At 34.6% G+C, this 26,220-nt stretch overlaps 1 pseudogene; it reads left to right on the top strand.

The window, feature by feature from the left end:
- The first annotated feature begins 6,838 nt into the window (after nucleotides 1–6,838).
- LOC122747241 overlaps nucleotides 6,839–26,220 on the top strand; it is a 29,430-nt pseudogene continuing 10,048 nt past the window's right edge.

Here is a 26,220-nt window from a genome sequence, read left to right as displayed (position 1 = left end):
CTTCCATCTGTTCAATTTTAATTTTTAAGGGTCTTATTTTCCACAGTAAGCTTTTGCATTTTCTGTTTGGCCAATTTTTTTTTTCTCATTTGGTCAATTGTATTTTTTAAGGGATTATTTCCCTCAGTCATTTTCTGTGCTTCTTTTTGCACTGTAACTCTCATTTGTCTTATTTCTTTTTCCATTTTTTCTTCCACCTCTCTTATTTGGTTTTTAAAAGCCTTTTTGAGATCTTCAAAGAAGAATATTTGTTCTTGAGACAAGATCATCTTCCCTCTCAAGTCCTCACTTGTGGGCGTTTTGACCATCTCATCTGTGTTTGAGTTTTGTTCTTCCCTTTCACCATAGAAGTTGTCAATGGCAAGGGTCCTTTTTTGTTTCTTTCTCAAGTTGTAGGCTATTTTTAAACTTATCAAGTTGAAGTCTGTTTCTGGGGCACAGGGTTCATGTTTGGAAGCTGCTTATTGCTCTCAGCTGCCTCACTCTCTGCTGTCCCACTCTCAGCTGTGTCGAGTTGCCACAGTGTTGAGCTGCCCACTGAGCTGACCTATGCTGAGAGAGCTGCCCACTAAGCTGAGGTTTGCTGACGTGAGCTGCCAGCTGGGATGCATAGTGCTGAGCCACCCTCCCCTTTCACCCAGGTGAGACAGACCTTTTCTGAAGTCTTCTAAATTATCTCATGTAGCAGGACTTTGTCTCTCTTTTTGTAGGTTTTGTAGTTCCAGAATCTGTTTAGAGGCTTGATTGAATGTTGTTTTTGAGGGAAATACAGGAAAGCTCAGGAAAGTTCCTAGCTTCTCTCCACCATCTTGGCTCCACCCCAGCATAACATCTTAACTTTCTGGAAGTCTAAAAAACTGATCTGCGGTAGAGGAAAGGAAAGAGAGAAAGGGAAGGAGGGAGAAGAAGAGAGAGAGAGAGGGGGCAGGGATGGAGAAAAGAATGAACAACTAAAGAAGGAGAAAAAAAGTTTCTGCAGACATTTTTTATGTAGATTCAGAGACTAAATATAACTTTCTGTGCATATCACTCTTCAGTGATTCTGAAACAGTAACCTTTGGTGTTACCAGTTTCTGTCTGCTGAGTCACATGAGCTATATGATTTTTCAGACTATTTCCTTAAACTTGATTGCCTGATTCTATAGATGTAAAAACATTTATGACTAATGCTAAACAATGAATTCCTATAGGTGAATTCCATAAAAGGAAAGATAAAATGGAGAATAGCAGCAATTAGCTGGAAATACAAAAAATTTAACCAGTCCACAGATTTCAATCTCTATTAAAAAAATAGGTTTCTCCCTAAGTAGGAGCGCTTTGAGGTGCAAAGGAATAATAACTAAAGGTTATATTCTGAAAGCTGAAATGCAGATGATTTCTTACATTTCTAGGAAATATCTAACTCTGAAGTGAGCAGGGCTGGATAAAGTATATTATAGACCAAGTGAAGTGGGGCTTTCCTTTCCACTGCCCAGTAGGGGAAGTAAGTGGCATAGAAGAGTGGTCATTTCTCACGAAGATTGACTGAAATTTCAAAATAGAGTGTAAAAATTCTTCTTTTAAACCTCTAAAATTTATTTTTTAATAACACTTGAGGATCTCTCTCTCTTATTCTCTTTCTGTGTCTCTCTGTCTCTCTGTGTCTCTTTCTCTCCATATGTTTATATATGAATTCTTTTCATCTCTCAGATCCTCACTTTTATTTGTAAAAAGGGCACAAAAGTATAAAACATTTTATTCAAGTGGAGGTTTTGTGTTATAGTAGAAAATATGCTGGATTTGAGGTCAGGAAGAAATAGATTTAAATTCTACCTCTGATGCTTATTCATTGGAGCATGCAGGACAAGTCATTATTTATGCTAAGGCCTCTTTTCCTCTTCAATAAAATGGAAAAAAATGACCATGGGGCAGCTAGGTGGCACAGTAGATAAAGCACTGACTCCAGGTTCAGCAGGACCTGAGTTCAAATTTGACCTCAGACACTTGACACTTACTAGCTGTGTGACTTTCAGCAAGTCACTTAACCCCAAATGCCTCACCAAAAAGGAAAGAAAACAAATTGGCCATAATAATGTTGTGAGAGGAACTTGCAGTCTGGTTCAGGGGATATAACTCATCAAAAGAAATATAGGCTCACTATGAATCTTGTTAAATACAAAAGATTTATTAGGAGAAAGAAATATATCACTGAGAGACAGAGTCACTATGGATGCGATCTCTGAGTAAGAAAAGATCAGATCTTTTATATGTTTACAAAGAAAGCTGCATGCCAAATAAGGAGATGACAAAACAACTGGGAGGAATATCAGTAAGTTATCTTTTGCTCCTTCTTGTTTACATGATACCAGGTCTTTGTGGTTGGCCACACACATTACTGAGGTGGGAGGTGGAACTATTTTTCACTTAAGTACTCTTCAATTTTAATGTCTTAGTGGTTTGGGTCTCTAGCTGCTGAGGTCCCATGTCATACTACACCCACTACAATAACATCTGAGGTCCCTCTTATCTCTAAACTTCTGATTCTATGAGACTTTTATTTTCAAAATTAAAATAATCTATCATAACATGCTCTGTAAATAAATAGACAAGTGTATGATAATATCAATTATTATTTCAATTTATTATTATATCTTGTTCTTGCTACAATAGTAATAGGGAAAAGAGCTAGGTAAGAAAAATTCAAAAAAATAGTTTGGGCAGAGCAGGAGGCACCTGTGTGGAAGGTCAGTAAATAGTAAGAGATTACTCATATGGAATAAAAAGAAAACTGATGATGGTGGAAATGATAAATGCTTTAAGAATTTGGAATGAATTAATCAGAGGTAAATTTATTTTATATGAGAGTTACTCCTGAGATTTTTTAGGATTCCTCAATTAAAGAGAAGTACATTGATCAGAATTGTAAAGGAAAAATAAAAAGTAATAGAAAAGCTAGAGTATCCATGTTTCATTAATCACCTACTTGAATATATCAATGAATCCAAATCCTCATAAATTTGAATATTTCTTCCACCAGCTCAAATTGCACTCTTTGAGAAAAAATGGAAAGATTGTGTTCTTCACTAGTGAGGGTTTTCAGCATGGTTCTCATCTGGTCCTTCACACAGCCTGAAACAGAAAACTCACTCATTCACAGTATAAAATTAATAATAATAACTCATACCTTTATTGTGCTTTAAGTTTTGAAAAATACTTTAAAATCATGACTCATTTGATACTCATAACAACCTTAATAAGTAAAAATTATTATCTATTTGTTATGAAGAAACTAAGAGAAACCTTCAGTAATTTAATCATGTTTACACAATTCTTACAAGTGTCTAAAGTGAGATTAAACTCTGGTCTTCCTAACTCCTTGTCCAGAGCTACATTCATTGGACCACCTTGTTGCCTTAAATATTTGGAAAAAAAGATTAGACTGGAAGACAAGAGACATTTTATTTCCTTTTCTAAAATTTATTAACTATAAAACTGGACAAACCAATGTCTACAAGTCTCAGTTTCCTCATCTATAACATGTATGTATGTGGTGTGTGTCTGTGTATCTAAGTAACTTGTTGATTATTACTCAAATGTGATAAGGTGATTTCATCATACAGTAAAGTTTAAAACAATATATATATATATACATATATATATATATATATATGTTATTTTCATCATTACTTAGAATATACCCTGAATGCATTTCTCTAATCAGTAGTGATTAAGAACATTTTTCCCATATGGCTTTCAATAGATTAAATTTATTCAACTGAAAACTTCCTGTTCATATCCTTTGACCATTTCTCAACTGGGGAATGAATTACATTCTTATGTATTTGATTCATTTCTCTATGTAATATAGATATGAGGCCTTTATCAGGAACACTGGCTGTAAAAATTGTTTCCCAGCTTTCTGCTTCCCTTCTAATCTTGTTTCCATTGGTTTTGTTTGTGCAAACCTTTTTTAATTTAATGTAATCAAAATGATCCATTTTGCATTTCATAATGTTTTCTATCTTATGTTTGGTCATAAATTCTTCCCCTCTACATATTCTAATTTTTAAGAAATCATTTTCTCCAATGAGATTTTGTACATCATTTTCCATTTGGGCAATTCTGTTTTTAAGGTCTTATATTTTCAGCATTTTTGTATCTCTTTTACTAAGCTGTGAATGATATTTTTATAATTTTCTTCCTTTACTTTCATGCCTTTGTCTAAGATTTCTCCAATCTCTATTATTTTATTGTGAAAATGATGTTAACCTATTCCATGAATTCTTGATGAATTAGTTCTGTTATATTTTTCTTTTTTTTCTTGTAACTGCTTGAACTTCATTGTCTTCTTCTTAGTTTGTGTCCTGATCTTCCCTGTCACCATAGAAGTTATTTTTAATAGTCAAGTTCTTTCTTTTTTATTATCATTGTTTTCTCATTTTCTACCCTATTTCTTGATTTTGAAGTTTTTGTTAACTTTGGGCTCTATTTCCACTGTGGAAAGGGAGGGACACTGTCTCAACCTTCAGACTTTTCAAACTGTTGGTTTCTGAGCTTGTTCTGAAATCCCTAAGTTTTCAAATACTTCCATGGTGGTATGATTTGGGAAGAGTTTTTCTCACTTCTCTTCTGCTCTGCACTGTGGTCTTTATCCAGGAAAGTTCTGTGACACTTTGGGATCTAAAGTGATACTTTTCCTCAGCATCCCTGATCTCTTGAGTTCAAAAACAATATTGTCCACTCAGGGAACCCATTGCTCTTGACAGAAATCACTCCTCTCTCCCCCTGAACTCTGATCCATAAGTGGGCATCAACAATAGAGTTGCCAAAGAAGTTGTGGTTTTGGTTGCAGTAAAAACACAGGGATCCCTTACAATATCTTTCTTTTTTTTTTTCCTTTTTTTTTTTGAGGGGCAATTGGGGTTAAGTGACTTGCCCAGGGTCACACAGCTAGTAAGTGTTAAGTGTCTGAGGCCGGATTTGAACTCAGGTACTCCTGAATCCAGGGCCGGTGCTCTATCCACTGTCCCATCTAGCTGCCCCTACAATATCTTTCTAACTGGTTTCCATGTCCATTTAATGACTTAAGAGCTCCTGAAGTTGCTGCTACTGTCACCACCATCTTCTACTATCATAGTCATTTCATCTATGTAGGCTAGAGATCAGTCTTTACCCCCTATGTCTTAGATTTGTCTTTCTGACCTCCTAAATTGTTTGGGGCTGGAAGAATATCTTACTGTGATCTTTTGTTGTTTCTCCTACTCTATACCTCCACTTGGGGCATTATTGTAAAGTTTTTTGGGGAAAAGAATGTTGAAAGAACTTATAAGCTATGTTGTGCTTCTGGATAAGCATCAAATTGATTTTATCCATCACTACTGTTTGCATATGTGTGTGTGTGTGTGTGTGTGTGTGCGTGCGTGTGTGTGTGAGTTGAATATAGTAAACTCAAATATGGCATCTGTGAATGGACAATCATTTCTATGTAAAATTTTATGGAAGGGTATTGCAGTTTGGAAACTGAACTCCACCCTGAGCAATTCTGAGCTGTTCTGTGAATCAAAGAAAGAAAGAAAGAAAGAAACAAAATGACTGTGACCTGAGCCAATTTATTTCACTTTTGGAGAACGTTATTTGTTAGAAAGTTTTTTATCATATCATACCTAAGTCAGGCCTTAATTTTTCTCTTTACAAATTGCTTCTAGTTTTGAATCTGTGTATATAGAAGCAGAACAGTGCTAATCATTTTCCCCAAAAGGAAGCCTTTAAAATACTAAGTTTTCTTTTTACTAGACCATTCAACAAGATTCCCTTTGGACGTACAACAACAACAATAACAACTTCTAACATGTATATATTGTTTTAAGGTTTCTGATGTATTTTGCAATTTTTTTCTCATTTCTTACTTTAAAAAAATCCCTGAGAGGAAGATTGTTTTATTAGACCCTTTTCATAGATGAGAAAATTGAGATAAACAGTGGTTAAAGGAGCTTCTCACACTCACACAGCTCATAAGTTTCTGAAGCTGAATCTAAACATAGGTCTTACAGATTTCAGGTCCAATGATCTATCTATGCTGGAGATTTTTAATATGTTTCTTAAAATGTTGCAGCCAGACTGAACAACATTTTCCAGATTTGTTCTGGTCAAGGATTATTAATGGCTACCTTCTAGGAGGCATTATGTAACTTTTAAACACATGTCTAAGACTATATTAGCATTTTTTTCACTGTCTTATCACACTTTTGACTCATCTTGAAATTGCAGTTCACTAAATCCTGTGCATCTTTTTTCCAGTTTGAAAAAAAATTATTTTATATTCTTTTATTGATGTTTGGCTGCTATCCAAAAGTTAATGAATCCTTTGGGTTACTAATCATGAAAAGCTTCAATAATATACTAAATGAATTTTATATAGGTATGTGGCTTAGGACATCACTGTTTAAATACAATATGGGATAAAATGTCCTCTGATGTTACTGTCAACATTTTTTTTTATTATAGGACCCATAATGGAGAATACAGGAAGACAAAATTTTAAAAAAATAAGTTGAGACTAGATGGTGGTACCCCAAAATGCCATCATAAGGAGTCCAAAATACTTCGGTATAAAATTTTATACTTCTGTATAAAATGGAGACAAATGTTCTTGTTTAGGTAAAATGTAATGAGAACTCATAGTAGCCATTGATTAGAGAAAATAAAAGAAGATTAATGGAAGTTATATTATGGAAATGATATTTCTTTGGATGAGGTAGGTGTGTGAGGTAAGAGAAGTACCTGAAAATTACATCATGAAAGGACTAAACTAGAAGGTTGCAAATTTTAATAGAAATAAAAACTAATTTCCTGAGGGAAAATGGATAACTGGTTTAGATGTGTTGAGTTTGAATTACCAGGTAAGACATATAGATGGAGATGACTAGCAGGAGGTTAGAAATACTTGAATGGGTCTGTAATTTGAAGGAAATAGAAGTTTTCTTATTTTGAAGATTGATTAAAACATTCTTTGATTTCATGCCAAGAGAATTGGGCTTTGTTGTTGACTTAATAAATTTTAATAAAGAACTAGTACTCAGTAATCAGAAAGTCATGTGTACAAATATTTCTTTAATAAGTTCAGCTTTAAGCTAATAGTTAATTTTTTTACAGTAGACAACTAACTGGATACAAGGTAAGATGAAACCAAGGATCTAGAAAATAAAGAGATCATTATATGCTTATTTAACAAATGATAATGATATGATAATTGGTATAAAAAGTATGGAGTATCTTGCCCATAGCAAGAAGTTAATAAATTATTTATTGATTTTGTCATTTATTTTAAATGTTTATTATTAATAACCAATAAAGATTTCAGTTTATGTTATTCTTCTTATAGTAGTCATGTATTTTTAACAACATTCAAAAATCTGCCTTCGGTAATGACTTTTACTACTAAGAATAAATCCCAATATAGTCAATTGCCTTTGAAAATGTAACTTGTTAGAAAAAAAGGAATTCATGCCACTAATAAGGAAACCTTTCCTGCATATACAATCAATAAATAAGTTTTAGTTAACTGGAAATAATTTGTATTTACCAGATCTTTCAAAATTATATCTCTTAAGATCTCCCATACATCTAAGGATAATGCTAGACTCTGTAGTGGAGGTTCAGTAAAGGTTTACTGAAGGAAGAACCTGGAGTGTGGGTGGCAGTGGATAGAGTATCAGGTCTGGAGTCATCTTCCTGAGTTCAAATCTGACCTCAGACACCTACTAGTTGTGTGACCTTGGGCAAGTCACTTAACCTCGTTTACCCAAGTTTCCTCATCTGCAAAATGAGCTGGAGAAGGAAATTGCAAGTCACTCTAGTATCTCTGCCAAGAAAACCCCAAATGCAGTCATGAGTAGTTTGATATGATTGAAACAACTAAACAGAAAAAGAAATATGGAAATGATCTGGCTCACTCATATAGAAAACCTCCAATTGCCTCAAGTACTCAATTCCTACAGATGATGAGGACAAGTCTATATTACACAAAGGGAAACAAGGGTCTGGAATAATAAATAATTGAATGGATTTGGAAATTGCTCCATGAAGATGTTTTTCCAGGTCAAAATTATCAGTTAAAAAGTGAAATGTTGGCTGGGATCATAGTGAAATCTGCAGCTTGATTGGATCTTCCATATCTGAGAAGCTTATTTACCCTGGAATATATCTCAGCTAACTCTGATTGGCCAGTTCCTCCTGAAACCACCATTTAAAGTAATTGGCCATGTCTGCTATGTTTTCCTTCCATATTGTGTGGGTAATTTCCATCTTTGAGGACTAAAACTTTCTTTTTGCTTATGTTTATAATCCCAGGTCAAGAAGAGTTAACACTTAATAAATGCTTGTCGACTTGACCACTGAACAAATTGGCATGGCCTTCACAGACTCATGTTCATCTCCTTGCTACCATGAGAAAATAAGTCAGGATGAAAATGGAGCTTTGAAGGCATCCCACACACTAAAACAATCCCCCAAAGTTGTCTGAATGAAGTGGAATGGGCTGCCTGGGCACATGGTGTGTTTCTTTTCTTTGGAGGTCTTCAGGCAGAAGCAACATGACCCCTTGTCAAGTATTGTATAATGGGCGGGGGTCCTTTCAGTTATAGATTTGATTATATGGTTAATGAGATCTCTACCAGCCCCTAATTTTTTTCTTCTATAACTATACCCAATCTAAATGTGGTTAGCAAAGCTGGGTGATCCGTATAAATCAGACCTTTAGGCCTCCAGGTTTGGGGATTCCTAGATAATTATACCTCCCAAAGCCTGGCCTAGATATTTTTTTTGTATGCTGAATATGCTGATTGTTCATGGCAGATGTATAAAGTATTAAGCATTTTTCCGTATTCAAAAAAAAAAGAAAAAGTAACTTGTTTATAAAAATATATAGTCTTCCTAAGTCTATTTGTGAAGGGTTTTTTAGTTCAATATAAGTTGTCTCAAGGAGATGTTTAGGATTATGTTAATTCTTAATAGACTTCTGATCGCCTAAGTAAAAGAAAATCAAAATTGACTTCAGCCTGACTTCAACCTGTAAATAGGGAACGTAATTTGCTCAAAATTCTCTAGAACTTAGAAGACCTTATCCATGGAACTGAAAAGATCCTAGCTATATTTGTAAACATCATGGACAACTCATGATAGTAATATTCAGAATCACAGGTTTAAAGGGAGAATTGTTCATTTTTACCCTGTCTAAAATATCTCAAGTGTGCAGATAAGCTAAGAAGAGCTAATAATAATTATATAATCAATAATGATGCCTTGAAAAGATGCTGACAAATTTCACCTAGAACTGTGTAGTGAACTGTTACCTGGCATTATTAAACTGTGATGATAAATTAGGTTAACCAAATATCTTTAAGTCAAGAAGTGGTCCTTGAGGAAATAGTGCTTAGGAGATCCAATATCTCCAACCAGACTTCATTTTGGAAGGACCATTATTAGTTTTTTCAGTGTGAAAGGCAGAGGTAACCTCTATCCTTGGATCAGATATATAGATCATCATAATGAGGTGTGGGGTGTGGGAAGAACTTTTGACCCTCAGTTTTGAGGTAACCTATGAATATGTTGTCATAGTCACCAACAGGCTATTGTAAATGTTATATAACAAATTATAGTATATGAAAAACCTCAGCGTATTCCAGGAGCCCAACAGTGACTCATTCTAATGTTGCAGACTACAACTATAATCATTTAGTTTGGGGTTAAAAGGCCCTTAAAAGTCATTCAGTGTTGGATATATGTGTTCTTTTGTAAGTTTTGTATGATCTATTAAGTTGTCTAAAATGTTACTGACAAGTATTATGAATAGACATCTCTTTAATCAGACCTTCCCCTCTCCAATGGAGACTGCAATTTCCTTCTTGAGTGAAGGAAGGGCCATGTTGTTTTTTTTACCTGCCTATCTCCAAGAAAGGTATCAATCTAGGACAATACCTACTTGCCCCCTTAAATATTGCTGGTCTTGGGGTACAATGGATTATTTTACAGCTTTCTAGTCCTTAGGAGGAATGCAACCCCCAGTTTATACCTGCTGGTTTGACTTCTTCCTACCAAACACTGATTTACACAAAAGACCATTAAAAATAGTGACTAGGGGGAAGCTAGATGGCACACTGGATAAGCACCAGACCTGGATTCAGGAGTACCTGAGTTCAAATCCAGCCTCAGACACTTACTAGCTGTGTGACCCTGGGCAAGTCACTTAACCCCAATTGCCTCACCAAAAAAAAATAAATAAATAAAAAATAAAAAAAATAGTGACTAGTGGGGGCAGCTAGGTGGTGCAGTGGATAGAGCACCAGCCCTGGATTCAGGAGGACCTAAGTTCAAACTTGGCCTCAGACACTTAACACTTACTAGCTGTATGACCCTGGGCAAGTCACTTAACCCCAATTGCCTCACCAAAAAAAAAATAGGGACTAGTATGTAAACTCATTTATCCAAGTAAATCAGCAAATTGGCATTTGAGAAGTAATACATATTGAGATATATGAAAAAGAAAATGCACAAGGATCAATAGCTTATTTACCAGGAGTAAAAGAAGACATTAGTTCAAAACAAAAGAGAAGTTCTTATCTCGCCCAAACGGAAAGTCTGCAAAATCTCTAGGGAGGCAAAATAGAAATCATGGACATCCTTAGTATTCAGTTTCCTCTACTTGTCTGGGAGCTCCTAAACAAGATGTAAATAGTAGACCCAGCCAGAATTCAAACTGGATTCTTTCAACTCAAAATGCAATAAACTTTTTAATGCACACATGTGCATGCAAGTATACCTGTTCACACATGTGCATGCAATGTAAACTATCTGTACAAGTACATGTGTATTCATTGTGCATATTTGTACATATGTATACAAAGTAAAATATATGTATATAGATACATGCTTTTAATTTTATATATGAATATATGTATATACACAGTGCAAATTTGTCGATATTCATGTGTGCATGCATATTAATGTGTACTTACATGTTTGTGAATATACAAACATGTATTTCGTAGTCTTAGAAGAGAAGGCACTGGAATTTGGGGGAATCATTAAAAACCTGCAGAAGTGGGATTTTGATCTGAGTTTTAAAGAAAGCCATTGAAGCTTGAGGATTAATGCCATTCCAGGCAAACAGAACAGTGCCCAAAGGCATGTAAATGGGAGGTAGAATATCATATGCAGAGAAACAGTTTAATGACTAGATCATTGATTCTCAAAGTGAATTCCAGGTACCCCTCTAAAGAATTTTTGTGGTAATATAAAGACATTTTAATTTCTAAAAATATATAAATATAACTCACATAAACAAAACCTTAACAGGAGGGTGTCCTCAATGATTTGTAAGACTGTAAAGAGGTCCTGAAACGAAAATGTTTGAGAACCATTCCACTACACCGATTCTGTCTCTTTTTTTATTTCTTTCTACTAGATAGGGATTGATTGAAATGGGACTAACAGTCAGGCGAAAGCCCTTACCCACCCTCCCAAACACCAGTATATTTAGGTTATATTTCAATTGTGTGTCTGTCCCCTCTTGGCACTTTTTTTTTTTTTGCCTTCTCTCCTCTTCTATCTCTCTCCTGGATCTGGCAATGGGTTGGACATATAATGGCCTTTCAAAGGTTGCTTTCATACTGATCAGTCACATAGTTTTAATCTGATCCATTTTTTTTTCAGATCTAGAACACTTCTTCCCTTTTTAAGAAGACTTGTGGCCCTCTGTTATGTGAGGACTCATAATATTCTCCATATAAGAGCTGTCAAATTTTATTTATGTACCTGTCCTCCTACAAAGAAAAAACAAAACAAAACAAAACAAAACAAAACAAAAATATCAGAGAACTGCGAGGGAAAAAACATAGTACCAGCTTATTTGTCCCAAGAACAACCAGGCAAGAATCATTCAGAGACATCTCTTAAAGAAGGATCTGAAAGACTCCCTCTTTCTGTGGGCAAATAAGGCTTCTTTGTTATTGGTTACAGGGTGTTATCAGTTTCATTAGTGCTAAGGGGGAAATAGGTGGGGGTTGGGTTAGGGGTTTGGGATAGGGGTTCATAGGAATTCCTTTTTATAGAATTATACCCTCTTGAACACAAATCCAATTAGAATACAATAATAGTTTATTTAGGGGCTAGGGAAAGGAAATCAAGAGAGAACTATTTCTATTTCTTCTCATGGGGAAAACACACAGAGGCATGGCTCTGAAATCCCTATCTCCTCGAGCAGGAGACAGGTAGGTACATTTATAGAGGTCCCTGGTGGTCTGATGAGGTGATTGTCTGACTGTGGAAAGTTCCCTTATTGGGGGAGGACCATCCCCCACTTGTTTGGGGCAAACTGCCTCAGTTTACCCAAATAACTCGAGGAGACCATGAAATCAAGCAAAGACAGATTTATTACATTCCTGCAAGAATGGACAAACTCAATAACTGAGTTGCAATAGCTAACACATGCCTTGAGCTTTTATAGGAATGTTGGTCGGGGGGGGGGGGAAGTCCCCACACACACTAGGGCAAGCTCACAATCTAACATTCAAACCTGTCTCACCCAGGGTGCATGCTTAGCTCATTATCATTGTATGGAGACATGCATACATGTTCCAGGAACAAATGGAAAAAGGGGAGGGAGAACAAGGTCAAACTGAAGAAAGAGGGAAGGGGGAGTGACAGTGAGAGGAATCACAGTTCCCAATGACTCTCCCCTCCCCTTTCCTGGCCCCTATCTCTAAAGATATTCAACTTGAATAACAGGAAGAGTCACTCAGGTGTTTTAGCATTGTTTTGTAGTCACGTTAATTTTAGAAGGATGACAGGGTTAAAATTTATCTTAGGCTATGTTGGGAAATCAAAGAAATAGAATAAAGAATAAAAGAATAATCCATCGTTGGGACCCTAGGGTCAAGGGGATTCTGCACTGAGAAAAAGAAACATGTCACTTAACATCTTGTCTCAATTCAATTGCCGCATCCTGTGCCAGGCCCTATGATCACCTGCCCTTTCTTCTTGAGTCCCAAGTATTGAATTGGTGGACAAACTCCCCAACCCACTCAACAGGGACTTGGGTTCTGACACATGATGGATTCCAGATAAAACTGAGATGTAGCTGACAAGTGGGGAGACTGAGCAGAAGTAAAAATACTGTTAATTGGAAAAAAAACTTAAAGGAGACAGTGATAATTTGACAAGCAATAAACCTTTAAATTAACTATACTGGGGCAGGGCTGCGTATCTTCCAGACCCCATCCTCAGAGTTTAATCTGACTCAAATCCATAATCATCTCATACACACTGGTGGTGGCTGGAGCAAGTTGGGTGAGGGACGACTCTGGATCTCTCAAGCTATCTCTCTGCTCCTCATGCCACAAAGGCAGCATCCATACCCAATCTTATCTCCTAGAGGGGTGAGGGAGACTGGTTATGTGTGTCTGTCCTTTGGTTTAGTTTCTCAAGATGAAGGTTCTTTTGATTTACCCCACAAAACTTCTGGGGTACCCAGGGCCATTCAAATGAGGTACCCAGGCCCATAACATTTAGTAAAATACAAATCAACCTAAAAGAAAATACTATAGTAAGAATGGATTTAATGCAAGCCAGTTTAACAATTTCTGTTATTACAAGAATGTAGGAAATATCAATAAGTTTGATAATTTGACTTAAGAGAAACACTATGATAAGAATATATTATTCCCAAAATAAAAAAAAAAGTCTGGATAAGAGGAGGATGCCCAGATGTTTTTACTATCCTGAGGAAAGACATCGGCAGATAGGGTCTTATCTGCAAGCTATCTGGGTTCAGTTTGAAGTGAAGTCAAAGGGCATTTCACTCCTATTAATGCAGGGTTTCATAAAATCCTTTCGGATAATAAAATAATTCCATCAAATCCAGGTGGTCCATACATTCATCCTAACACTGCTGAGGTTAGTGTGAACCTGTGATCCACTTTAGCTCACAAACTAAAATAATCCATGAGGCTCAAGCTCTCCAGGTGGCAAAGATTGTTGGCATGGGTTACCACCATGCTGAATCATTGAAGTTCCTTTTTCCAAAAACTTGGATTTTAAAGTGGTTTAATTGTTAATTTAAAAGAGTTTAAGCTTTAAATTATTTCATTTAATGAATAGAAATAATGTTATTTACAATTGAATAGCCAATAAAATTATTGTTGTTTTTGTTTATTATTAATTATTATAATTATATTAATATTTATACACTATCAACCTGAAAAATTATTAAAGCAATCAACATAACAAAATTGAAGTCATAAATTAGTGCAGGAGTTATAACATGTGATACCACCATAGCAAACTAAGAGTACCCAAAGGGGTGTTAAAAACAGAGTTTATATAGGGTACAAACAACAACAGCAACAAAAAACCAGAACACATGAAAATGCTGCCTTTGATGTTTATTGCCTTTTGTTTCACCTGGTAAATTATTTTACATAACAAGCTGAAAGTAATGAGATTATTTTTGGAAGATCTACTAAATAATCAGAGGCTATAATTTGACAAAGAATTGTCAGCCCCTGGTCATTTTTGGTCTGTGGAAATTAAACTAAATGAACTCAATCAGTTCTCAGTGTTTGTTATTTACTCATCTTGGTCAAGACAAATTCTGGAATTCTGTCTCTCGTCTAAAAGAAGCACCACCAGTCTGATATCTTGAAGTTTATTAATCATTTCTCATAATAAGGAACAAATTGGGTGTGGTGATTTCAACATCATCCTTATACCATGACTACATCAAGGACTTGAAATTATTTGAGAATCAAAATATCCTCCACCTTGGTAGAGTTCAATGTCTTTGACATAAAGTTTTAGTGAGTTGCCTTGGGCTCAAATGGAGGGGTTACGTGAATTCCCCATGTCAGAGAACTAGTATCAGAGCATGACTTACTTATGTCTTCCTGACATCAAATCCATCACCCTCCCTATCATGACATATATGCTGTTTTTCTGACACATGGATGTTGATATATAGAGATGATGATGGAGATCATAATGATCATGATTGAACAATTTAAAGAAAATCAAATAACTTAAATTCAATGATAAATATTAAAAAAAATATGTTGTACAAGGTACTCAGGTACTGAGGGTACAAAGACAAAAATGGAATAATCTCCAAGATTGAGGAATTTATATGCTTTGTATGGAAGGATTTTTTACTTTAACCATTAATGAGAAAGTTTTCCCCCCTTTAATATAATTAAATCAAAGTCCAATTATTTTATATATTTTACTTAGAATAAGCCAAATACACAAAAACCTTCCATTTTTCCTTATGCAGAACTTCAAATATATATATATATATATATATATATATTTTAGTAAGGCAATTGGGGTTAAGTGACTTGCCCAGGGTCACACAGCTAGTAAGTGTTAAGTGTCTGATGCCGGATTTGAACTCAGGTACTCCTGACTCCAGGGCCGGTGCTCTATGCACTGCGCCACCTAGCTGCCCCTAAGAACTTCAAATATAAAAAACCTAGGGGTAAATTTCAAAGGAACAAAATATACTTTATATTATCAATGTATACAGGATATAGAATAGGAAGAACAACATTTTCCCATGTGCTGTTAGGTTATTACAAAATTAACTGATCCTTAACACTATATCCCTAAAGTATCACAATTTCTGCTGACCCTTTTAATTGAGTTCTAGAAAGTCTGCATATGGAAAGTCTAGTGAAACCAAATTCAGATAATAAAATCATTATGAACTTCTAAGTTTAATATCCCTCTTAAAAGGGAAGAACTTTATAGACCACTAAGTAGAAGTCTTAGCTAGCTTTCATCAATTTTCTTTAGAAAATTTTCAGATTGCATTTGGTTGCTGACCCTTATGGAATGGAAAATTCAGATAAATCTAAGTCTTAGCTAGCTTTCATCAATTTTCTTTAGAAAATTTTCAGATATGATCTTAAATTCTGAGTATGTATGCTGGTACTCAGAATCCATCAGATACTCTCCAGTTATTAGAATAATTTAAGTAGAACTACATTGTTTTCTTGGAAAATATAGCTATATTAATATAACATAGCTTTTATCTAGCAAATTATAATCTTATGTTACGTAAAAAATACCTGAAATCCTTCCTTCTCAATGTACCTCTATAACCTTGTATCTTGGCTACAGCCCTGATGTCATGTTGCTGGTCTTCCAGCTAATGACGCAAGGGCTGTTGCTTAAGTACAGTAATCATACTATATTTTGTTAACCCATTACAATCTAGCCCCCACATATATTCTTTTTCTTGCTCTGGATCCTAAGTTTTGTGCTATATGTTGGTACAAAAAACAAAAGTACCGAGTCAATTGCTTTCCTATTTGGAGATGCCCTTTTCATAATTTATAAGTCATGTGAAAAAGGAATTACTCAAATTCAGTTCTTACTTTCTAATACTTCATGAACTAAGGTATCAATCTGCCTTAGTTTCTAAAAATAATGAATTTCAAAAAATGAATAGGAACAGCAAGTAAAAAGTGCAAAAAATGAATGTATGTCAAGAAAAAAATTGCATTTGGTTGCTGACCCTTATGGAATGGAAAATTCAGATAAATCTAAGGCCAGGAAAAGGTGTTTCCTCTTTACATTGATTTCATTAATAGTTTATTCTCTTGTTATTATAACCTTAACTACTGTTGCCGTTGTATCCCTTATTCAATCAGTGCATACTGCTAATACTATACAAAGTGTAATGACAAATATGACCCAGAAAATGCTTGAGTAAACAAAAATACATAAGCATATAATACCTAAACTTGAAGCCTTAGAGGTTGCCATACTATATTTAAGGGAAAACCAAAATGACATATTAGAAAGATAAAATATTTTATGAAATTCCAGTTACCATGGAAAAATGTATGTCTCCCCTTATAAAGAAAGTACACATAATTGGACCATAATTCAATAAATGCTCCATAGGTCTTCCTCTGCTCTTATGAAGGGACAAGTACAAACCTTAGCTAAGGAGTTACAATCACAACCTTACAAAATGATAAACCCTTATAAGTGACAAAAGAATGACGCCAAGGTTTTGACTGGCTACAAAACTTGTTTTCTAAATCTCCTAGGTGTCTTAGAGTACAGGAAGAATATCCATTACTTTTTTTTTCCTCTTTGCTTTATTTCTGTATCTGGAAAGTCTCCAATCTTTTCCATTACATGTTACACTAGCTTTTTTAAAAGACTTTTTTGATAAATAAAAGTATTTTGTTATTTCCAGTTACATATGAGGATAGGTTTCAACATTTTTCACACGATTTTTAGTTCAAAGTTTTTTCTCCCACCCTCTCTTCCCTCCCTCCTCCCCAAGATGGAAAGCAGTCTGATATAGGCTGTATATGTACAATCACATCAAGCATATTTCTACATTAGTCATCTTGTGAAAGAAGAATCAGAGCACAAGGGAAGAAGCTCAAAAAAGAGGGGAAGAAACAGTCCAAGAATAGAAACAGCATAGTTCAATCTGAATTCATAATTCATAGTTCTTTTTTTTCTGGATGTTGAGGATATTTTCTATCATGAGTTCTGCTTTAGATCGTTGCACTGCTGAGAAGAGCCAAGTCTATCATCATTGTTTATCACACAATGTTACTATTACTGTGTATAATGTTCTCCTGGTTCTGCTCCTCTCAGTCAGCATCAGTTCATTTAAGTCCTTCCAGTTTTCTCTGAACTCTTCCTGCTCATTGTTTCTTATAGCACAATAGTATTCCATTACATTCATATGCCACAAACAAAACTTGTGTATCCATTCCCCTATTGATGGGCATTACCTTGATTTCCAATTCTTTGCCACCACAATGATAGCTGGTATAAATATTTTTGTATATATGTGTCCTTTTCCCTCTTGTATGATCTCTTTGGCATCCAGACCAAACAGTGGTATTACTAAGTCAAAGGGTATGAACAGTCCCATAGCCTTTTGGGCATAGTTCCAAATTGCTCGGCAGAATGGTTGAATCAGTTCACAGCTCCACCAACAATGCATTAGTGTTCCAATTTTTCCACAGCTTCTCCAACATTTATTATTTCCCTTTTTTTTTTTGTCATATTAGCCAATTTGATAGTGGTGAGGTTAATTATGTTAATAGTTTTCCAAATGATGAACCAGCCCTGCATTCCTGGTGTAAATCCCACCTGGTCATAGTGTATTATCCTGGTGACCACTTGCTGTAATCTCCTTGCTAATATTTTATTTAAGATTTTTGCATAGATATTCATTAGGGAAATTGGTCTATAATTTTCTTTATCTGTTTTGGCTCTGCCTGGATCAGGTATAAACACCATATTTGTGTCATGAAAGGAATTTGGTAAAATTCCTTCTTCACCTACATTTCCAAATAGTTTGTATAGAATTGGAATTAATTGTTCTTCAAATGTTTGGTAGAATTCACTTGTAAATGGATCTGACCCTAGATATTTTTTTCTGATGGAGTTCATTGATGGCTTTTTCAATTCCTTTTTCTAAAATATGGCTATTTAAGGATTTTATTTCTTCTTCAGTTAACCTGGGCAATTTGTATTTTTGTAAATGTTCATCCATTTCTTTTAGATTGTCAAATTTATTGGCATACAGTTGGGCAAAATAGCTCCTAATTATTGCTTTAATTTCCATTTCATTGGTGGTAAGATCACCCCTTTCATTTTTGATACTGGTAATTGGTTTTCTTCTTTCTTATTTTTAATCCAATAAACCAAAGGTTTATCGATTTCATTTTTTTTATAAAGCCAGCTCTTAGTTTTATTGATTAATTCTATAATTTTCTTGCTTTCAATTTTATTAATTTCTCCTTTAATTTTCAGGATTTCTAATTTAGTATTTAGTTGGGGTTTTTAAATTTGTTCTTTTTCTTATTATTTTAGTTGCTTGCCCAATTCATTGATCTCCTTTTTCTCATTCTTATTCATGTAAACATTTAGAGATATAAAATTTCCCCTAAGCATGGCTTTGGCTGCATCCCATAAGTTTTGGTATGTTGTCTCATTATTATCATTTTCTTGAAGTTACTAATTGTTTTTATGATTTGTTGTTTGCCCGACTAATTTTTTATGATGAGATTGTTTATTATCCAAATAATTTTCAATCTCCCTTTCCATGGCTCTTTATCACATGTAATTTTTATTGTATCATGATCTGAGAAGGATGTATTTGCTATTTCTGCCTTTATACATTTGACTATGAGGTTTTTGTGCCCTAATACATGGTCATTTTTTAAGTATGTGCCATGTGCCACTGAGAAAAAGGTATGCATGGTCATTTTTTGAGTATGTGCCATGTAGCACTGAGAAAAGGTATACATGGTCAGTTTTTGAGTATGTGCCATGTACTGCTGAGAAAAAAAAAAGGTATATTCCTTTCTATCCCCATTCAGTTTTCTCCAGATATCTATCATAGCTAACTTTTCTAATATTGTATTCACCTCTTTAACTTCTTTCTTATCTATTTTATGGCTAGATTTATCTAATTCTGAGAGGGGGAGGTTCAGATGCCCCACTTACTAGTTTGGGTGTCTATTTCCTCTTGTAGCTCATTTAATTTCTCCCCTAAGAATTTGAATGGTATATCACTGGATGCATACATATTTAGTATTGATATTACTTCATTGTCTATTATACCTTTTAGCAAGATGCAGTTTCCTTATTTACCTCTTTTAATTATATCTCTTTTTGCTTTTGCTTTGTCTGAGATAAGAATTGCTACCCCTGCTTTTTTTTACTTCAGAGGAAACTTAATATATTCTGCTCCAACCTTTTACCTTTACTCTGTGTGTATCTCTCTGCTTTAAATGTGTTTCTTGTAAACAACATATTGTAAGATTCTGATTTTTAATCCACTCTGCTATTTGCTTCCATTTTATAGAAGAGTTCATCCCAGTCACATTCACAATTAAAATTATTAAGTGTTTATTTCCCTCCATCTTCTTTTCCCCTTTGTGTGTACTTTTTCCCTTCTTTCACCCTATTCCTCCTGATAAGTGTTTTGCTTCTAACCACTGCCTCCCTCAATCTGCCCTCCCTTATATCAGCAGCCCTTCATTTTCCTGACCCTTTTGTTCACCAGATTCTGCCCTCCCTTCTATCAATACTACTCTTTTTCCTTTGCACTTTTTTTTCTTTAAAGAAAAATCTAAGTTCCTTTATACAAATGAGAGTGTATTTTATTCCCTCCCTGAACCAAATCTGATGAGACTGAGGTTGAAACAATGCACCCCTCCCTTCTTCCCCTTTATTGTAATGGGTTCTTTTTGTGCCTCTTCATATGATGTAATTAACCCCATTAAACCTCCCTCTTCCTCTCTTCCTCCTAGTACCCTCTTATTCTGACCCTTATTCCTCATATCATCACATCAAAGTCAATTTAATAACAATACATTAATAGATATACATGTCCCAAGATTTAAACATATTATACTCCTTCATAGAGATGTCATCAGTTTAACCTCATTGAACAATCTTTTTCTCCACATTGTTTTCTTCTTTATACTTCTCTTGGGTCTTGTATTTGGAGATCAAATTTTCTGTTCAGTTTTTGTCTTTTTCTCAGGAAACCTTGGGAGTCCCCTATTTCATTAAATATCCATCTTTTCTCCTTAAAGAGAATGTTCAGTTTTGCTTGGTAGTTGATTCTTGGTTGTAATCCTAGCTCCTTTGCCTTCTAGAAGATCATATTCCAAGCCCTGAGATCCTTTAATGTTGAAGCTGCCAGGTCCTATGCAATTGTGACTGTGGCTCCATGATGTTTAGATTGTTTCTTTCTGGCTACTTGGAGCATTTTCTCCTTCACCTGATAATTCTGGAGTTTGGCAATAATATTTCTTGAAGTTTTCCTTTTGGGGTCTCTTTCAGGAGGGGATAGGTGGATTCTTTCAGTTATTATTTTATCCTCTGATTCTATAATTTCAGGGCAGTTCTCCTTGATAATTTCTTGGAATATTGTGCCCAGACTCTTTTCTTGATCATGGTTTTCATGACTTTATTAAGGATCAAATGAAATATAATGTGTAAAGCACTTAGCAAGCTTAAAATGCTATGTAAATGAAAAGAAATGTAAAAAAATGCTATGTAAATGGACCCACCCCCTTTTTTTACAATTCTGTGACTAGTTGATATACACTGTATATTCAAAATGTAGATACTGTAAGAAAGTTTTACATCATAGCCTGGACAAAAGCTTTCAGTTCCATGAAGCTTTGGAACTTCCAGTCAAAGGCTAATCTATCTTGTTTTGTGACTAAGTGAATACAATCTTGCCTAACTGTAAAATTGGGATAACAATAGCACCTACTTTCCAGGATTAAATGGCATTAAATTTATAATGCCCTTAGCACAGGGTCTAGTGCATAGTAGGTACTCTATTAATGTTTATTCCCTCTCTTCCTTTTCTATTACATTTTGCTGATCACAGACCAAATCATATTTTTATATCCCATTCCAACATGTACCCTGGCCAGTTCTAATCTGCCCTTTGGCAGTCTTAGTTCTTGATTTGTATTAAGGATACTACTTCCTCAAAAGTATCTGTTACTCTTCACTCTTCATATAATTCCCCAAAGGGAATGATTTACCAAGACTTTTCAACTTCATATTCATAAGCTCCTTATCTATGCACATGAGGAAATTTCTGCCGTGATAGACCAATAATGATATCTCAATGATACAGTATTTCTATGGTGATGGGCAACTTCTCATCCTAAATGTTCCATCTTCCAGAGATCTATACCAAAGTTTGGATTAACCTGATTTACACCTTTCTATCCCTGGGATGTTACAAGCAGGTGATGAATTTGCTTGCTACCAGAAATATTTGCAATGATTGTTTGTATATTTTTTTGAAATCCTATTGGTTTATATTTTAAGTAAATCACCACTGTTTAAATCCTGGTATTGGATATAAAGTATTATTATTTTTTCCTATATTTAATTAGAAAAGAGTCTTTAGTGAACACAAACTGAAATAAGAGTTTGAATCCAAGCCCTAAGTACCATAAATTAACTTTAATTAATTACTAACAAGAAGTCAGTTGTCTGAAATGAGTAGTGTGAATATTTCTATCACCAATTTACAGTCTAGGAAATTGAAATTAATTGAGGTTAAGACATATGGCCATAGTTATATTACTCATAAGTGCTAGAGTCAATACTCAAATCCATGATATTTGATTCCACCTCATTTTCCTATTTACTACACCAAAACTGTTTTGTTTTTTTTTAAGAGAATCATGATGATGATAATGGTGGTGGTATGGTGCTTATTGAAATGTAGGGGACATTAGAAGACTTAAATTGTTTAATTTCACTCTCATTTAAACAAGTTTTTCCTTGATGTTTTCTCCTTGTAAGCAAGAAAGAACTCTTTGAGTATGTATCCAAATATAGGCAGTGAGCTTAAAGAAAAGTCTTTAAAATTCTATTGAATTATTTTGCTTATAATGAAACATAGAATAGATTATAGGTATACACAACATGTTTATAACTTTAAAACATTAAATATCAATTTTGTATAATGCTAGGTACTTTAACAGCATTAATACTATGACAGAGAATAATATTCCAATTATGAGAGTTAACATAAGAACTAGGCACAGTGCTGTTTTCCTTCATTTGAAAAAAATCATCTTTCAATATAATTTCCATAGTTCACAAATTAGTTATCAGACAATTGAATCTCTATTTTGGTTTCATAAGATCATGACTATTTAAATGAATTGAATATTAAATCCCCAGAACTGGCCCAAGGGGACATCGTACAGTAAGTAGAATTTGTCTTTGTGTTGTCCTCCAAATCCTTCTATGGAATTTGCTCCTTGGTTTATCACTCATGAAGGGAGAGAGCCCTCATGCAGTTTCCGTAATTGTCCCTCTAATTTACTATGTATAAACCTGTCTCTAATAGAAGATCTTCATGGTCCTGACCTTTCTGTTTTTCTTCTGCATATGCTCATTATTAAATATTACCACACTTTTTTCTGAGTAAGCAATTGTTTACCCTATCATAAAAATGGGTGAATAATGCATTTGTTTTAATTTTTTTAAAAAGATGCTAGAATCCACCTTAACTAATATCTACTTTTTCCCCTAAGTCCTGAGATGTGGGAGCCAATGTCAACAAAGTTTCAAAATATTAACTGCTTAATAAAATCTCTTAGAGTAAGAAGATAGATGGAAGATTAACAATATGTTTTAATTGAAAGGTAATAGAGACAGATAAAAAAGAAAACACATTTAGAGAAACTTTGGTGGAAGATTGAATTATACCATATCAAAGCTTCTTAAACTATGAGCCATAACCCAATATGGAGTCATGTAACTGAATGTGGGGGTAGGAAAAAAAATTGACAATTGTAAAAGGTTATGTATCCCTATTATGTACAAGTATATAACTGGGATTACTTCAAAAAATTTTTCAGGTGAAAATGGGTTGTGAGTAGAAAAAGTTTAAGAAATCCAGAACCAGATCATCCATATGCCTTCTTTTTGAAAAATTTTCCCCATTTATTTATTTTATTTTTTCACCAAATTACATGTAAAAACAATTTTTAACATAAGTTTTTAAAACATGTTCCAAATTTTCTTCCTCCCTCTCTTAGCACTCCCCTCCCTTAAGAACACAATATAAGTTATACATGTGTAGTCATGCAAAACATTTCCACATTAGTTGAGTTGAAAACAGACAAAAAAAAAACCTTAAGAAAAACTTAAGAAAAAAACTTAAAGAAACTCAAAAAATATGCGTCAATCTGTATTCAGACACCATTACATTTTTCATACGTCCTTCAGAGCTGTCTTGGATCATTGTATTGCTGAAAATAGCTGTCATTAACAGGTGACCATCTTATAATATTGCTGTTACTTTGTATACAATACATTTCACTTTCCATCAGCTCATTTGTTTCCAGGTTTCTGATAGCATCTTGCTCATCATTTCTTATAGAACAATAGTGTTCCATCATAATCTCATCCTACACTTTGTTCAGCCATTCCCCAATTGATAGGTATTTCCTCAAATTCAAATTCAAATTTTGTTTTTTTGTCTTTTTTTGGATACCAAAATAGTAGTGGTATACATGTTTTTTTATAGCTCTTTGGCCATAATTTCAAATTGCTCTACAGAATGTGTGGATCAGTTTACAACTTCACCAAGAGTGCATTAATGTTTCATTTTCCCCATATCCCATACAACATTTTTAATTTTCCTCTGCTGTCCTATTCAATCAAATAGGTATGAAGACATATCCTAGTATGTTTTGACTTGCATCTCTCCAATCAATAGTGAGTTAGAGCATTTTTTTCATATGGCTATAGGCATCTTTGGTTATTTCATTTGAAAACTTCATATCTTTTTATTTTAATTAGATGGAGGGGGATGGGCAATGAGGGTTAAGTGACTTGTCCAGGGTCACACAACTTGTAAGTGTTAAGTGACTTAGGCCAGATTTGTTCGTGCAGTTTTTTTTTTTTTTTAAGTGAGGCAATGGGGGTTAAGTGACTTGCCCAGGGTCACACAGCTAGTAAGTATTAAGTGTCTGAGGCCGGATTTGAACTCGGGTACTCCTGAATCCAGGGCTGGTGCTCTATCCACTGCGCCACCTAGCTGCCCCGACTTAGGCCAGATTTGAACCCAGTTCCTCCTGAATCCAGAGCCAGTGCTTTATCCACTGTGCCACTTAGCTGCCCCAAAACTTCATATCTTTTGATCATCTACCAATTGGGGAATGACTCTTATCACCATTATGCTTTATAAAGGTATTAGGTCAAAACTATTATGTCAACAGGAAAAAAAAGAAAATTGAAAAGATCTGTTAAGAACTGTAACAAACTATTCCCTAATCATAGCCCCCAGTGTGCTACATGTAGAAGGAGAAAAAGAGAGATAGGGAGAGGGAGTGGGAGGGAGAGAGACACAGAGACAGAGACAGAAACAGACACAGACACAGAGATACACAGCAACAGAGACAAGAGAGACAGACAGAGACAGATATTCAGAGAGAGATGCAGAGACAGAGAAAGAGACAGTGAAACAGACAGAGAAAGAGACAGAGAAAAACCAAAAGACCAAAAGATACTGGGTCTTCTTTCTATACATAATTCCAGGTGAGAGCAGATTTATTTTTGGTTTCTGTCTATAATTATTGACACACGTCTTATTTTAATTTAGTTTCTCTTGACCTAACACCACAATACCATAATGAAACATGGAAACACATTGTTAAAGGTAGATGCTAATGTTTAGTAATTGGCAATTGAAGCAAATTCAAGTTTGCTCAGTTATACTAGCGAAGTGACTGAAATGTTTTTTTAAGTAATAATTCCATTTCGCAAGTTGCTTATTTGGAGTTAGAGATATTAACAGTAAAGTACTATTGTTTTAATCAGTATCTATGGTTTATTCTAAAAACATAATTGCATAGGTATGGAAACAATAAAAACATACTTAAAAGTGATCAAGCCTTTGTTTCCTCAGTCATTTCATCTTTAACCCACCACAAATGACTAATCGTTCTAATTAAAGGCAGTAAAAATATTCTTAAAATGGCAATACTTAAAGTGATTTGCCTTCTTCATCAAAGTGTCACATTCTTTTTCTTCCCCCTTTTGAGAAAGAAGCATGATATTACTCATAGAACCTCTAACAATTAATTAGTTGCAAATGTAGTTACACACTGATATTATAATGGTATAATCAAACTACAGTGATATGATGAGTTTGGAAGAGTCAGACATAGTTACTTAAAACAGTTAAAATATACACTCTTGTGATCTTCTTAAAAAAGAACACATCGCCCAGAATAAAATATATGCACTTTTAAGTTTTTCAGAGAACACATACTCATTATCATTATTTTTGCTAATTATAAGTAATATATAGTTAAAACATCAATTTGGAAATTTATAGTAATAGATAATGTATCTATGTACATAAATAAAAACTCTTTCAACTCTTACTTTGCAATCCTATAATGTCCCTGGCATCAAACAGCACATTTGTGAAGGAGTTGGAATTTTCAGAAAATTTTTTTCTTTCCAAGTTTAAAAAGAATTGGGGCAGATGTGAGGACCAGACATGGCTACAGAGAGGAGAGGAGAGTTGAAATCTAGGGGCTGGGGGACCACATAGGTACACAAGTGTGGACTTATGACAGACCTATAGCACAGGTCACAATAATTGTGTGGGTGGAGGGGAGCAAAAATCTATTCTTTTTT

This window comes from Dromiciops gliroides, chromosome 3 (assembly GCF_019393635.1).
Source record: "Dromiciops gliroides isolate mDroGli1 chromosome 3, mDroGli1.pri, whole genome shotgun sequence".
NCBI classification, from domain to species: Eukaryota; Metazoa; Chordata; class Mammalia; order Microbiotheria; family Microbiotheriidae; genus Dromiciops; species Dromiciops gliroides.
This window is presented reverse-complemented; position numbering and strand designations above follow the sequence as displayed.